Raw genomic sequence first — 18,066 nt, forward strand, 5'->3', positions numbered from 1 at the left:
TGAGACAATGCATCTGCATTTCAGTCTTTTTGAATGAATAAATTGTCACTTATACATCTATCTGTCAGAAGATTCTTTATAGAATGATAAAAGAAAAAAAGAATTTTCCAGGGGGAATTGGAGGATTGGAGATTGGTCCAGGGGATTGGAGATTATGGACTAACTCTTCAAATTTTGGTGGAATATTAGTAGAACAAAGTATTAAACAATCTATCAATAATCAATTATATTTAAATAAATCCCAGAAGTAAACATCTAAAATAAAGTCAGTTACATTTTCCTGGTTTGGGGAGAAATTAAGAAACTAAAATAAGCAATAAAATTTTTACAACATGAGTTTGATAAGGTTTTCAACATTCTCTAAAGGGGAACATCATGAATAATGTAGGGAAGCAGGGGCTTCAAGAAATCCTAAAACAGACATGAAGGAAAAAGAAAAAAAAATAATATAACATCATCTAAAAACCCCAGTACTTCAAGTCTAATTAGAATTCCTTGCAAGTTTTTCAAGCTGGATATGAAGCAAATTTGTTTTGGACTTCATTCTGGTCAGTACTTTTTCTGCAAACAGCTTTCCAGTTGTTAAAGAGAAAACATATTTAGATAATATCAATATATGAAGAGTTGCAACTGTAGTAAAAATGGTCAAAAAGGCAAGAAACACAGTTCACTCCATTAAAACTATATGTGAATTCCTGTGCTAAGAGAAATCATATGAAAGTAAAATTGATATGACTAAGCAGTTTTATAAAAATTGTATAAGATGTATTTAGGAATAGAGGATCTTGGTTTTCAATAGATTAAAAATAAAATATGGCTATACTACATGATAGTGTTGTAATAAATTAATCAGAGGTAAAAATATTCTTTGGGGTATATACACAATCATTTTGTATATGTCAGAGAAGGAAATAAAGAAGATATCTTTTATTTTTATACATTGTGTTTCCTTATTTATTTATTTATTTATGTAAGTATTTTTAACCTTGGAATCTGTTGTTGCCTGTGCCCACAAGGGATCAGAAAAGTAGTTCTTAAGTAGTTCAAGAAGGGCACTGAAATTTATCCTTCAACACATGTTTTCAAGATCAGGTTAGACACAACAGTCAGGAAACAGTTTAGGGTTGTTTAAAGAAAAGGTATATTTCTCCGATTCTCCTTGACCTTATGACTAGATTGTTAAGCTCTTTATTGTAAGGCTCGATATCCTCTCCAGTATAGGAAATTTCTAAAGTCTCTAAACATAGTGATAGTCTTAGGGTCTTATAGCCTTTTAATATTTGATCACTGGGACATATATACTAAAACTTATTTGGAATGACAGATCCCATATGTGTGAACAAAGAAGTAACTTTTTGTATTTATGCTTGAGTGACTCATATAAACTGGGAAATCAAGAAAAGACTAGTACAGACTTTGTGTTTAGTTTTATAAGACAAAATCAGATAAATGATATGAAAATGGATAAAGTAATACTAATAGCAAAATTAATTAGAAGTAGATTTACATTTTTTTTTTCATTATTTATCACAGGAAGTGAAATTTAAATCATTGACAGGATTTAATTTAGTCTTGGTTAGATAGATATTAAATAAAAAGTGCATTACGGATGTAAGAGACTGTGAAGAAAAGCATCTAGCTTACCTAGAGTAGAACATATTCCCATAAAATCACTTTGGAAAAGAATGTTGAGACAGTCTACTGAGGTTTTTAGTGACTTAGTGTGATGGGGATAAATAACATCGTTGACATGAATTCTTCTATGAAAAATTTTAATTTTCAGAATGTTAATTGGAAAACACAAATAACAAAAAGGGAATGCCATGGATTTCCCAGTAAAAAAAGTTTTCATCAAATAGTTACTGAAACATGAAGAAGTGATGCTATTTTTGACATATTTTGGGCTTTATTTTTCTAATGATGAGATTAGAGAAGGGCTATAAAAACCCAATCTTGGACTGTGTGTTGAAGTTTGATTCAATTTAAATTAAATGGGAAAAAAACCCCAAACAAACCAGGTCTGGAATTGATACTTTGGATTCAAGTAAAGGGCAAGTTTGATACACCAAGAGAAAGAAAACCTAAATTGTTATATAGACAAGATTAACTAAGAGAAAGTATTAAAACTGATAGTGTAGTTTTACCAGCTAAATAAAAGTAGCACCTCTACATTTTATCTGATGCCTGCACTACATTTATTACATCCCAGGAAGCAAAGAAAGGAAAGAAAGCTGTCACTACTTCAGTTTGTTAGGTAAATGACTGAAAGCATTTCAGTGTTTTCACATCTGCTAAAAAAATCAGGAAGCCAGTGGAAGTATTCCAGTTAAATGTTCACACCCCCAAAACAGGGATTTGTTTTCTTGCAATTACGCTTTGCACACTGTGTTTTGATATTTGAAAGAAAAAATCCAGCAACCTCTACAGTGGCTTTCAACTAAACATATTAGAAGCAATGATTTATGATCCAGGAAAAAAAGCAACCACACACACTATGATATAATGATTTTAAGGTGCAATGAAGGTGTCCACATTTTAGTAAACACCAGATTCACATAACTTAAAGGTGCCTAATAATAAATCATGTTGTCTCGGTGTTTGTGCTTATGGAACAATATATATGTATGATCTACATTCACTTTAACTCTGGTAAAACATTTTTATTCTTTATAAACAGTATTTGAAGACTACTAATAAAGTTTGTTTTCTGTTTTCTAAGGTGTTTTGTTTTGTCCTATGGATTTATGAGTAATCGAATTTTGTTGCAGCGGGGATTACTGCAACAAGCATATTTCAAACCAGGAGTCCTGTGGAAACGAAGTATATAAGGACAGATTCGTGGTAGATGTTTCAGAGATGTTTATTTCTCCAGCCGCATGGCCGGGGCTCTGCTGAGGAACTGTTCCAGTCACGGGACCAAGGGTCCTTCTGCCCGCGCAGGGAACACAAACCAACCAATGGGAACGAGGCTGAGCAGGGGCAGGGAAGCCCCGTGTCTGTGCCCTCAGGGCCCCTCTCCCAGGGCTACATGGCAGGGGAGAGACCCCAACAGAATTTCATGCATCTCCAGCTTTAAAAATCTTGAATGGTCCATTACGATATTGAAGCATCACATTCCAGTGTATATTTTGCATCCATAAACCAATATCAAACACACACGTATAGAAAATAGAATTGTCAGCTTCTCTGCTAATCATTAGGTGGTCTAGATATTTTGTCAAATTTTATTACTCTACCTTTAAAAATACTTTTTTCTCTGTAATAATAAGTTTTAAAAAGTACCTTGCAAAACACCTCCAGAGGAAAACTGTTTCCTGGAGGGTATCAATATCACATACATGACAGAGTGAATGGCATACTATGTGCTTACACACTCGCATGAAAATTTTATGCCTTAACAATTTTTGCTCTCTTCTTTTTTCCTTTTAACAGATTTATTTTTAAATAATTCATATTTTCTTCCTCCTTCTTGTCTTTTTTATTTGCCTTATTAATGACGTTTTAACTAACTTGCCCCCATTCATGTCCTATTCCTCCAAATAGGTTTTTTCCCTCCTCCTTACCTGCCTTTTGGCAACTTCAGGGCTACAGAGATTACTATTTTCTAAGAACATGTCTCAGTTGATTCATGTTTCTAGGTAAAAAATGCAATATTGAACATGAATTGTTTTATAAAAAGTTTCAAAAGACAGTTATCTAAGAAACATTTTGATTATGGTAGGTAGTATGTGAAATGGAAAGTTACCAGAAAACACATACTGGATATAATCACATTAATTTGTAGACTTTATCTGCATATCTTCAAAACCTGTGTTCATATTATCATATGCAAATGGTACTGCCTTGCAAAATTTCAAACTAATTGCATAGTTATGCTCTTTTAAGAACATTTTCAAATATCATTTGTACAGTTGCTTTTATGACTTGAAAATATTCAAGAAATAATGGCCAATTCAAATACAAATTCACTATCCATGAATTTCTAGTTTTCATGCTTTGAGGCACTTTTGCATGTTGTAAAGAATATGTATTTTCCAAAACATCTTGAATTGTTTTCTCAGTGGAAAGAAGAATTAGTTTACGGTCCATTTAGCAATATAGAGAGACTTTAGATTAGCAGGTTGTATTGCTTAAAGTGTAGTTGAAGCTTTAACTTTTTTGGGTTGTGCATTTTTGCATTTTTGGGTGCATTTTTGGGTGTTGTGTTTTTTTAATTTTTTGTTGTAAACAATTACTCTATGTACAAACACATTGGGGACAATCATGGACAGTACTATATTTTGCTTTGTATTTATGCACTCCAAAGTAAATAGTTGATAATACCCGGGGAGAAATTCAGCCCCAGGTTAAGACATTCAGGTTGTCTCTAACATCTCTCTATTAGTTAGATGTCTTCATACATGTTCTATTTGGTCTATGCACTCGTTTTGAGAGAAATGTTCAGCTCATTCTAAAATGCCTGTGCATGTTTAGTGAGTAGTACACATTTTCCAGGCAACACTGGGCTCTCTGTATTTGTTCATACATTCCCATCTACTATTGTTGATTTGTCCTGTGTTTTCCTACTTGATCCTCATTTGCTGCAGACGAATAAAGTTAGGTGTCTTAAAATCTGAAATTTATTTCTTAGAAAGATATTGTGGCTCAGCTTTGGACTTAGACCCTAAAATGTGGACTAGATAAAACACATATTGTTTCATGGAAGTTGACATAGATAAAGTGCTCATATCATCAGCTCTTTAAAAAAGAAAAGACGGCACTTCAAACATATTTTCATTTCAGTGGTGATTTACTGTTTTATTATGAGAATTTTTCTAAAACAATTCATAATTCGGGGACTAAAAAATAATTCTTAAGTGTAAAATATGCTGTCCAGGTCAAATAAATACAGATTTATCTAAAGGCAGTGGTTGGATTTGGGATAGAAAATGAAAATAGAAGTAGAAAATGAAAATAAAATTTCCAGGAAAATAAAATCAACTCCAGATATTTAATTTGGATGACAATGTTTCTTGTGGTTTCCCTAATGTTGGCTGTCCAAATTATTTCATCTTTAAGTAGCATAATGACTGCAAAATTTAAGACATTCAGATGCACAGCTTCTCTTTTCTTCTCTCTTTTCTCTTTGTTTTTATGTGGTTAGCATATCAGTTTCAGCTTTTTGTGCCCCATGCTGGATGTTTTTTTGTAAATTTTGATGAAAGCATGCTCTTTTTCCAGTCTTTCCCACAGGACTGTGAGGATTCCCTGCAAACTCTCCATCTGATTTGAACACACAAGCAGCATACTGTGTCAAAGCCCCCTTAAACACTGGTGTCCCCTTCTATTTCTAAGCTACTGACATTGACTAAAATAGTTCAGGTCTCTTTTGAAAGACTTGCAAAATTTCTCCTATCGGCAAGAAAGATTTGGCATGTCATTGTGCTTCAGACTTCACTTACACAGAGAATGATTTGGATCTTAACAATAAAACAAATGCTATTTTAGATTTTTTAACAGCACATTAAGTAAAAAAAAAAAAACAACCCAAACACCCTGGAAGCATCCCTTCTTGCCCTTATTTTCATTGCTTGAGTTATATTTGTTAAAAAACCTCAGTCTGAGTAATGTCATTTCTTTAAGAAAAAGTCATATACATGTTGGCACATTTATAATTGTTATTTCAAGTATGTAAATCACTGAAGTTGTAGAGTAGAAAAAAGTCTTTATGTTCTGTAAAAATGCAAGTTTGTGAAGTTGAATTCTACATTAAAAAACAAAAATAGTCAATTATTTTCATTGCTTAATGTTGTTTTGAAAAAAGATAATTTTCTGATTGTCTTGTGAGAAATAAATAAAATTAAAGGATATTTTAAATTAGACAAACTCTTGGAAAATTACATAGAGAAACAAATAAGACAAGATCATTAGTGTCATAATTTCTCAGCACAAAATAATATAAGAGCATCTATAGTTTTTCAACTCTATTCTTAAAACTTCATATTTTATCTTACACGGCATACCTAATTAGTGATGCTGATATATTTACTCAGGTAAAATCTTTTAGCTTATGTGAGTGATTTATGCATTAGTAAAAGGAGCTCTACTAACACAGCGAAATAATGACAGTTATTACAAGTATTATTAATAATAACACTAATAAAGGCAAAGGAAGGAGAACAGAAAGAAGGGAAAGTAAAGGAGAAAATAAGACAAGAGTTCTGTACTTGATTTGCTACTTATATACTAGGAAAAATCTCTACAATTGTGTCCTAAAATATGACACAGACTTTTTATCTTCTGATACAGTGATACCCATAAACATTTAGGTTTATGCCTAATTGTGCATGCAGTTTACAACACACTCTAGCTAAGAAAAAGTAGAATTTTTAAGCAAGCATTCTCTGCTTGGCTTTGGAGAATAAATCATGTCAAAATGTTACACTTCTGGTTTTTATTCTCAGGCCATGTTATACATCTTTTCTTATTATACCTACATGAGGTATGTTAATGTTGGTTATTCTGACTTACTAGAGCTCTACATGGATAAAACTCTCATTCAGCAAGAAAACCATATTTCTTGTTGTTGCCAACTGATTGTACACTTACAATAAGGCTTTCAAAAAAGGATTTTAATGTTTGAAAAAATCACTTTCCTCTACTGTTTAAGTTGATATAATCTGTGGACAACTGAACTATTGCATCAATACCTTCTGAGCTACCAATTACATGACATTTGAGATTTACAAATGATATTTGGAATTAATATTATGATTGATTTTTGGGGTATGTTATCAACTTTTTTTATCAAGTGAATATAATCATGTATTATCAGCTGAACTGTCTTCAATATGTAATTTAGAGCAAATGTGATATTTGGGGCTTTACTACTCTTTTCATTCCTTTTCTTCAAGGGTAAAGGTAAGGGAAAAAAACCCAACAACATAAATTTCTCATATGATCTTTTAATTCTGAGTCCATATTAGCTGTTGGCATTAAAGAAAAAAACATTATGATATCTGAGATGAGGGAACTTCAGAAGCACAATGTATCACCATGTTGAGGCTTGTGTCCCAGGAGCATTTCTCTGGCCCGAAAATTCTCCATGTAAAAATCCTCCATGAAAGAAGGTAGTATGACTAGCCTGTACCCTTCTCTGCAGTTACTGCATAGGCTGGATGTCTGAAAAGGGTTGCCATGGATTCTTTATTGTTTCTTATATGGACAAAATCCAATATAACTGACAGAAATGACCTTATGACTTTTATCACTGATAGCCATATTGTCACTATCTACTGCTTTGTTTCTTCTGTTTTTCGCTTGCTGGTTGTATTAGTCTTCCATGACAATAATTATGAATTCCAATACAGTTCCAATGAATAGTTTTGTACCTTAAGAGCTCCATATAGTCTAAATTACTTTTTTTCCCCCACAGCTTTCTCATTGTCTTAAATCAGTTTTATGGAAAGCACCTCAGAGGAAAACCATGCATCCGTTCTGGAATTTAATCCCAAACCAGTTTGAAGGCAATATAACTTTCTTTTGCACAGATCAAATAAAAAGAATCATGTGCTTTATGGCACCATTCTGGGTAACTTCTCTATTTTGGCATTCCTCTCTGAATTATCAATACAAATTAACAATACAAATTAAATCTTCCAACTCTCACCATAAATCCACATACCTTTAATACTGAATCCCATGTCTTGATTTCAAAATGATTGGACACCTGCATTATGATTTGTTTCTCTAATGGATGGAATTAGACTCAGTTGTGTATGAAAAAGAAAAGGATAAAATTAACAAATAGCCAAAATTCACATTGATATTTCCATTTAAAAGATTGTTTATAATTTTTTCATTCTATCATGAAACTAATTAGAAATTGTACCTACCTATGAATGTTTTTGTGCTGATTTTGGGGATAATTTTCTTCACAGTAGGTAGTATGGGGTAGTATTTGGGATGTGTGCTGCAAACAGAATCAATAATACAGAGGTATTTTTGTTGCTGAACAATGCTTGCTCCCCATCAAAGCCTTTTCTGTTTCTCATACTACCCCACCAGCTGGGAGGCAGGGGGTGCACAAGAAACTGGGAGAGACACAGACAAGATAGCTGACCCCAAATGACCCAAGGAATATTCCATGCCAAATGGTGTCATGCTCTGTATATAAATGTGAGGGAAGAAGAAGGAATGGGGGATGTTCAGAATGATGCCGCTTGTCTTCCCAGGTCACAATTAGGCATGATGGAGCCCTGCTTTCCTAAGGATTGCTGAACACCTGCCTGCCTGTGGGAATCAGTGAATCCCCTTACAATTCAGAACGCACTTGCAGTCTTGCCGTTTCCTTCAAAGTCAGGTCATAATTTAAATAGAGTTCCTGGCAATTTTATTGTCTAAGATATGTCTAAGAAGTCACTATTATTTCTCCACAGTTTTCTTTTCTCAGCAAAATATTAAACCTTATTTTCATTTGACTATTTTTCCATTTCCTTTTTATTTTGTTAAAGAATATTTTTTTTCCTTGGTGCTTTAGGGCTGATTTAATAAACTTCATATTTAAATGAAGAAGATTTCATATTAAAAAACAAGAAAATATATCAAAAAAACACATAAGCCAGACTCCTGTGTTTTTAAAAAAAACAACCACACATATTTTCTTCGAGTTGTGGAATTTGCCTTTTGAAACTTTCTGTCTATGACTTCAACCATCTCAGGAATTCAGATAAGTTATTGAGAGAAAGTGGTTTAGGAGGGTTCTCTTACGTATAGTTAAATCTCTCTCTCTCCACACATGGAGTAGAAAACACTGTTTATTATGGGTGTTGAGCATGATTCTTGGATCCTGCAGTTCCCAAAGCTCTGTTAGGACAAGGCTCAGGGATTGCTATCCGTCATGGACTGAAGGTGTGCAAGGAAGAAAGAGCAAATTTGCTTCTTGTACTGTAGCCTGTCAATGTCCGAGCCCACCTCTTGATCATGTGTCATTTGCTAGTACAGACACAGCTGCAAGAACAAGTTGCATATATCAGCTGTGTTCTAATTTGTTCTGATTAGGTTCAGATGCACTCAGCTAATGACTTGTAATATATTGCCTCTGTAGGTGTTGGTGTTCCATTTTACACAGAGCACTGTATCAAGGAAAAATGCGGGATGAAGTGGTGGTAAAGAAATATTTCTTTGTCTGTAGAAATACCTTTCTTTCTATCACTAATTTTCTCAGATGTCTCTTTGCTGCAGCAGAACACATTGAATGACTGCAGGATAGCCAGTATGTGCAGTAAGTGGGGAACTTAGTATGCAGGAAAAAAGATTCTCTCTACATAGCATCCATAAAAATGGTATATTATTTCATATACAGAATTCTAAAACTTACTTGTTTTCTGAAAGGGCTGTTATTTCTATGACATATACAATGCAATGATGTTTGAGATACTACAGACTCAGATGTTGTCTAATATATCAATTACTTCCTTTGTTGTTACACTTTTTTTTTGTTTGTCTAGATGAAAAAAACAATCACAATAATCATACCAAGTCAACATTAATCTGTGAATGAGTATGGAACACACAGAGTTGTTGAAAATGGCTGATTTAAATAATGACTTTAAGAAGAGCAACATTAATTAAATAGGCTTTTCCTCTTTTTTTAAGTATGTAGGATTTCTACGGTACTGATTAGTACTAAATACTATAAATTATTATATTAGTTATATTTAAACAATGGGTTTAGTTCTACAAAACATCATAATTCCTACTTCTGTTGCCCAGAGGGGAATTTAAAATCTATAATTTCACTGTTCAATTCACTATATAATCAATGAAGAGTGATAATCATCACGTAGAAAATCCAGAAAGAGCTGAATGATGAAGGGGGAGCCACAATCTTCTGTCTAAAGGGAATGCTAAACAAATTAATCTTTCTGAAATATATGTTTATCCAAATGCCACTGCACTAACTTCCCACATCCAGTAGACTGGGGAGGTTTTAGCCAGCCGATCATGTCTAGATGCATTGAGCATGCACCAACCTGGGCTACACCCTCTCCTTTGAATTTCTTAAACTAAAAGAAAACAAAAAGCAATAGTTAGGCTCGTAAGTTAATTATAAAACATGGTAATGTAGGTTCCTCTCCTTGATCTTAATGATTTTTGCTGTGCTATATACCTATTATTATCTTTTAAACTCTATAGTAGACTATTTTCATTACCACTGTAAGTAAAACGTGGATAATGACATCGATTTACACTTTCCCCTTACGTTTAATCACAAATGTTAACCGGACCCTAAGTCACATCCTGTTCATTCAAACACCTGTCAAAGCAACACGTAAGATGTTAGGAAAGCATTTTTGAATGTCATAGTGACGACCTGTAAAGATTTAAAAATCATTTATTATGCAACGTTGATTGAGAGATCAAAATTTAATATTGTGGTATGGATTAAAATCCTGTCATTTTTATAGAAAAAAACCATGGGTTGTCTATGCTGGCATCTGTACTCTTTGCATTCAAAACTATATCTGGTAAGATTGTTTACACTTTTCTTTGTACCACTTTATTCTGAGAATTTAGGTCATAGAATCACAGAATGGTTGGGGATACAAGGCAACTGTGGAGGTAAAAATATTCTCTAATTGCCTAAACCCTTTGTATACAATTTTTAGAAGTGGCTATTTTAATATCACCACAGAGGGTAAAAGTAGGCACATTTAAGACTTGGTTCAGTTTTTCTTACTATAGAATTGACCCTTAAAAGCGTCTTAGCCTTGACTAAAAGCAAATATTAGCTGACTAGCATTATTGTGCATATTGAATCTTTGGGTTCTGTTTCACACCCTTGAAATCAGTAAAATAAACTTGACTAAGGTGCTATATATTGTTAAAGTAAATAGCAGAGCCTAATTCTATGTCTGCAAGCTAAAGCAACAGTTTTTTCAGATGTGATCTCTAACACTAAGCATAAATTCTGTGACACCAGGAAACTCTCCGGAAGGTTGGACTTTTTTCAGTCCATACCAAAGGATTTTTCATGTACTGAATTGAATGACTTATATGGATTCCATTTACTGTTTGTCTGGTTTATTTTTTGTTGTTTGGTGTTTTCATTTTGTTTTTCTTTTGATGGAAGCTTAGTTCTCACTTCAATGCTGTTTATTACAGTCTTCATCTAGTTTGGCCATTCAGTCTCAAGCACAGAACTTCTGAAACATGCAATTAACATGTCCTTGCACAGGACAAGAAAAAGTGAGATCTCTTCCTGTTAGTCACACCATATCAACCCTAGAAATTCCAAATCTGACAGGATCAATAGATGTCTACACACAATTATTGCAGGTTGAATTTTTAACCTATTCATAAAGCCAAAATCTTTGACCACCTATAGTCATGGACAACCAATGTATGTACTGGATAATACTCTCATTTGAATAAGACCATATATTAATGAAATTCCTTGCATCTGGAAAGTAGTACAAATAGTAGAAACTTTCTTTTAAATTCAGGATATACCTAATTAAAACAATGCCAACAGATGACTTTATTCAAAAAGAAAAAACATTTCAAACATATTGTACATGTATTCTTCTTTTTTGTTTTGCATTACATTCTTGATTCATTCAAGTAATTATTATAATTTTTAAAAGAAGCTTTTATTTCTATAATAACTACACTGGAGAGCTTTAACAAAAAATAACTTTTGTATGTAAGTCAAGATTTTTTAAAAAATCAAATATAATTATTATATATGTGTGTTGTATCACTTCCAATGATAAAAGAAGGACAAAAATAAATATAGACTGGATTAAAGAAGAAACAGGGAATGTAGTGTTTTGATTGATAGAATTTTTACTATAAAAGTAGTAGAGAAAGAACAAAAAAGAATGTGATTTAACCTAGGACCGTGTCTTTGATCATTTATGTGTGTAGCTTCAGGCTTTGTCAAAGGAGGCAAAGTAAGAAGTAATTCTGAAAATATTATTGTAGAAACTGTTCACTTATCAAAAGTATTAACAAAGATAAATGAAAATGTCTAAAAACAGAGCTGTCAGTGGTGTGACTTAAGCCAGCTACAAGACTAGCATGATAACCAACAGTATTGTGATCCTAAGCTCATGCCTCATGGCATGCCTCATGGGATGCCTCTACTGAGAACTTTTAATGAGTCACTTTGAGCAGTCTACTTTAATTTGCATCAGAAGTTTCCAAATTCTCTTGAAATATTCCCTTGTTGTTGTTTCACCCTCCATCCTATGCTACATTTGATTTAAATGAGCACATAGATCCACAACATCATCTAACACGGTTCTGAATCCCCTGAAGGAAGTAGCATTTCTAATCTTTGAGATTAGTGTCAAGTTTACAACATTTAAAGGAAACTCCTGCCAATTTATTAAATACATATTCCTAAGAAAACTCGAGCTTTAAAATACGTGAATAATGGTTTGACTTGTCAAAACTACACTGAAAGGTACTTGGCCATTGCTGTATTCTAAAGTAGGTTTTTTGCCTCAGTTTATTTTACTTCATTAAACTGAACATGGGAAAAAGACTTGAAATTGCTGAAAGAGTGATGTCTTGTTATATCTATTATACTGTAGAATTGTGTACTGTGTATATTTGTGTATTTTGTATGATAGGTAGATAATAGACATGAAAAGAGGGATTCCTAAATTCAATTATTTGGGATTGATAGAGCCCAAACTTATATTTGTTATTTAGACTTCATGCAAGAAAACTGAATCCCCCTCATACTGAATTATTATAAAAAATCAGGTGAACCAAGGAGCAATGTAACTGTGCATTCCAGCAAGCAATGTTCACTGCAGGAGTTCTGGCCTCCAGTCACTTCTCCAAGGACTGTGAAGATATTTTACATCACGTTTCAATGGAATGGTACACAGAACTCCCCCTAAGGAACCATCCTAGTACCAGATCTACAGCATCATGTCTTTTGTTTACTTTCTTCTGCAAGGAATTTTCAGGTATTTCCTGCAAATTTTTAAAGTTTCAACAGCACTGACGGTAGAACAGCCAGCAATTTTACTCAAGAAAACAACTTGCTTTTCCTTATTGGATTTGTGAGTCTAGGGAAATACCCTGGGGAATTTTCTGACATCCTTGATTGATTTCATTCAAGAAAGATAGTGATGGTTGCTCTACATTCTAAATAAGCAATTTAGGATGTCTTTAACCCTTGAAAATAAATGTGGTGATGAGTTTCCAGAGAAAGTGGAAATATAAAAGTAGCAAACTCACATTGGGTGACAAGGGGAAATTTCAATTTTTAGCAGTTTTTAGAAAGTTATATATATACACCATTAGTCTTATTTTCTAACTTAAATTGATAATATGAAGAAAGTTTTTGTATTCATAGGGAACAAGGTTTGGTATGATAACGGAAGGGGGAAAAAAATCAAAAGCAAAAAAACTAGATAGAAGATAGAAACACACCACGAGTGGCTTAAAGATAAGGCTTTTCTGTATTCATTCCATTCAATATTTAGAAACTGCGTGAAAATTACTTGCAGGACGTCTGAATTAGAAAAATAAAGAAGGTTATAACAAATAGCACTGCAAATAAATGCCCCTCTTTAAACCATCTGAATGAGGAAAAAATGAGTCTGTGCTGTTTGAATAAGGTGTAGACAAATGGAAGAAATCAAAACCACAGGTCAAAATGGTTTGAGTTTAAAAAAAAATAACATTTTTTTCTGACTGTTGCCATGAGGCAAATGCTGAACCTGACCTTGGTGCTGAACAAAGTTCTCTTTGTAAGGTTAGAAATGCTCTACAGAGTGGAGGAAATTATCCTGATTGTATTAATCTGGAAAAAAAAAGGAATCAACTCTTCTCAAAATATTTCTTAGCATCCAAGTGCCTAACCTTTCCTTAGCTTTATATTATAGTGATTTTGGTAAGGAAAGGAAGGGGGGAAAAACAAGGAACAGCTTGTAATTCAAAATATGATTCTTAAATTCTGCTGAGTAAGAGACCAACTTGGCTAAATTGCAAGTTTTTTTCAGTCTCAAAGGGAAAATACACAGAATCTGTAACACTTGCACCTTGAAAACATGAATAGACAAAATAAACAGGTCAGGGGACACACGAGATATCATTAACAAGGGAGCAAGGACAGCGTTTTTTTCCCAGATGCATATAAGCTATAATATATATTTAAAAAAAAAAAAAAAAGTTAGCTTCCTGCTTCACAGAGAGATGAAGAAAAAATGTTAAGTATGAAGCATTTGATACTTTTTTAATTAGACTTCAGAAAGTCACTTTTGGCTTTTATTTCACTTAGAGTTTTCAGGTTCTGTGAAAACTCAATCTTGGCCCATAGTTATTATGTGTACAGGAATCTGTCAGGGGTGGGGAGGAGAGGGAATCAAAACCCAACATCGTTGTAGAGAAACTTACTCATGTTAACACACTATTACCACAATATCCCACATTGTTTCAAAGATTAGCAGCATGACCTGAGTTAACTGGTGAGAGGTCAGACAATTTTATTTCAGACGTCTTCATTAAAGACTGAATATCCTTACCCAGCCAACAAACTCATCACAGTAACTTGAATAGCTATCTTGTATTTCCGCTCTTCAAGATCTAATTTTAACTTACACTTTGCCTAATATATTTTTTAAATGAGTTATGTGACTTGATCAGCCATTCTCTACCAAGTTTGTAAAACAGCTGCACTGAAAACTGAAAACTTATATAAATATTTGCTGAATTAAGAGCCAAATGGAGATAAACACAACATATTCAAAGCTAAAGTCTTTAATTCAAGTTTTTCTTCACTTTTTCTCAATTTTTCAGTCATTTACTGCCTTATGCTATCTGGTACCTTCATTGTTAACAGTATGCATCCATACTCTTTAAAAGATGAAATCATCCAAGTTCTCAGATTAAGGCCCTCTGTGCTTGTACCATCTCAGCAATGAAAGACCACAGTAATTGAGCCAAACTCAAACTTAAATGAATTCATTGCCAAAAATTCCTGAAGAGAACTGGTTGTGGAACGCCATCTTCTCATTTTTAATTTCAGATTCTCTACTGGCTAATAGAGATTCCCTTTATTTTATTTTAAATAGCAACTTTTAAAAAAATGCATGCCTAGAATGACGAGCTTCATATCTGTCTACTAGATAGAAAGGAAGCAAGAGTAAGACATGCAGATATGCTGTGCACTGAAGTAAGATTATTTGTTTTTGTTAAAAATACACTCACTTAAAATTCTAAAAGCATAGTCTATGAAATGCTGTGGACAGATAAGTACTCCAAAATTTTCCATTTAGCATCAAATCAGAGCAAGTGTAAGAGTTATCTGTGTTTATTCAGAATGAGCCAGTATTAGTTTCTAAGCTGACAAACATGATCCTTGACTGAGGTCATTTTAGCACTTAATAAGAATTATGTTTTATGCTACAACTCCCTTCTGCAGTCAGCTTGCTTTAAAGAAAATGAATCTTTAAAGGAGATGGTGCCTTGATATCTGACATGTGGGAAACACTAATATTTTTCTCTTATCTTCTAATAATTTATTTGGATTAGTATAAACCACTATGATCTATTTATATGAAACATATGTATATGTTTTATCCATTCATATAAAACAATAGAATGTTGTTATATGTATATATGTAATGTAGACACAAAAAATACACAATAATTAAATCACATAGATTGAAAACTTTTTTTTTTTTTTTTTTTAATTAAAGAGAAATTGAAAGCCTCAAAGGTTAATTTCTAAGAGAAAAAGTCAGTGATTAGGATTGGGGAAATTACATATACAGAAGAGCACATAAACAATTTTACTTTCCTTGCTATTAGGCACACAAAATAAACAGATTTTTACAGAAATCCTGAGCAAAGATCTTATCTTAGTGTCAGGAGACTACTGTCTCATATTGTTTTTTACCCACATACTAAGCTGTCCCCTCAGGCATTACAAAGAACTTCATGTTTGTGGTATAGTTCACACTTTTAAATACATCCCTTTCTTTTTCTTTAGTGTAGGAAGCTGCTTCAGCTGTGATTTGGTCTCTCCTTAACACCATATAAGTTACTTAAGACCTCAATTTACATATGAAAATTCATTAAAATGACTTTTTGTAGGATCCAATTCTGGTCTGCAACTTAATTTCATTTTGTCTTTAACAATATTTTTCTAAGTACTTTCAAGATAGATAACAAGAGAAAAACATTGCCTTAAAATCTATGACTTTATGTTATGAACATTTTTCTAATGGAATGATGGGTGGAAAGAAGAGACAGAGATCTAACATTTTAGCTGTGTTTGCCAAAATCGACAAACTGGTAAGGAGTATGTGTAGGCTAAAATTTTATACTGCTTTGTGTGTACTATGCACACACACTTTTTATTTTCGTCAGTTCAGAACTATCTAGACATGTGCTGTGCTACACAAAGTTGACTTATGCTGTTGTATTTCTTACAAAATAAAATAATAAACACATATAATTTAGAAGTTTACTTAATGTTTTGAAATCTCAAGACATGTTCAGAGAAACTGAAAACAATAGCTTTTTATGGGTGACATTTAAGGAGAAATCTAGAGTCCTTTAGATATATTGAAGGTAAAGTACATCACAAAGCATGTGAATACCCCTTTCTTCTACAAACAGTACTTAAAATTGATTTTCCTGACATTTTCATTTTTCTCAAGCTAAACAAATATGTTAGTTGATAACAAATATACCTCCCATGATGTGATCTCTACAGAAATTACCAGGTATTTTGCATTCCCCTTTCTGGGATAAATTTCAAGATGAGTTTGTTGTAAACTCTGTTCATAGGAAAAATAAACAAGGATTTTTTTTTTCCTCTTGGAAAGTATATATTATTATCACAGATATAATCTTAGAAGAACCCTTGTAGCTGGCTTGGACAAAATTTGTGTGCTTAAAATTAGAATAGTTTCCTTATAAAGATTATTATTTATACCTTGTAGACTTGTCCCCTATCTTCTACAATTAGACTAACTAAATTTGAGTATGTGTTCTGGTTTTCTGCAAGAATATAAACTTTATTATTTGACTTTTTAAACTGTATTTTTGAAACCCTCTCAGAAGAACACAGGGATCCAAATAAGGGTAATCTTCCACAAAGAGTATCTATCTTAGAAGCAGAGTTTGCCCAATAAAGAAATGAATTTATGAAATCCAAATAGTAAATCAAAGAAATTGAGGCAATTAAAAAATATAAAAAATTACTTATGGCAACAAAAAATGGTTGAATTAAATTACAATCTCTAATAAAAATAGTGTTCTAATCAGTTGTCTTGAAAAAATGCTTTAGAAAACAAAAAGTGGATGTTGTGAAACTGGGAAATCTCTAAGTAGTAAAGCAGCCAAGAGGACACAGAAGAATGCTCAGTATTTCTCCCTTGGCATTGCTACTCATTTTTCTGTGGAGCATAACCCCGCAGCATTCGTTGTGGTGCACCCCAGGGGAAGTCAGTCAAAGGTACAAGACTAAAATTTTTTCTTCAGGAGTGTCTAGTGAAAATCTCCACTTCATTGCTATTTCCCATGTCATAGCTGACTGCTATCTAAAGCAACTATTTTAAATAATGTAGATGAAAACTTTTGGTAACCGTTTAAAAGTCCATTATCAAGATTAAATTAAACTGCTTAAAACAGAGTAGATTAATTATGTATGAAAGAAAATGTACTTACTACAGTAATTTAGTGAATAATAAAGGCATAATGCCATATTTTGAAAAGTAGAAATATGGAGTAAAATAAAAATGTGTTTGCAGAGTGGTTTTCCCTCAATTGTGTTTAATCAAGAACTTCAAGTGTTTGGAAAATTGTGTAATTCTTATTCAGAATTCAATTAAATATTCCTGAAGAATATGGGAAATAAACGAAAAATACATAAAATAGCAACAAAAAATTTACATTATAAGTATTTGATTCAGTTCAACGTGATTTTATCTGAAGATTTTAAGTCTTCCATAAAACTAGTGGCTATTCTAAATCACTGTTAGACTGTTATTGTCTCCTCTAAAGATGTGTCTTATACAAGTAAAAACCAGTGACTGTGTGCATCACTAGGAC

The sequence above is a fragment of the Corvus moneduloides genome, chromosome 2 (assembly GCF_009650955.1).
Source record: "Corvus moneduloides isolate bCorMon1 chromosome 2, bCorMon1.pri, whole genome shotgun sequence".
Classification (NCBI taxonomy): domain Eukaryota; kingdom Metazoa; phylum Chordata; class Aves; order Passeriformes; family Corvidae; genus Corvus; species Corvus moneduloides.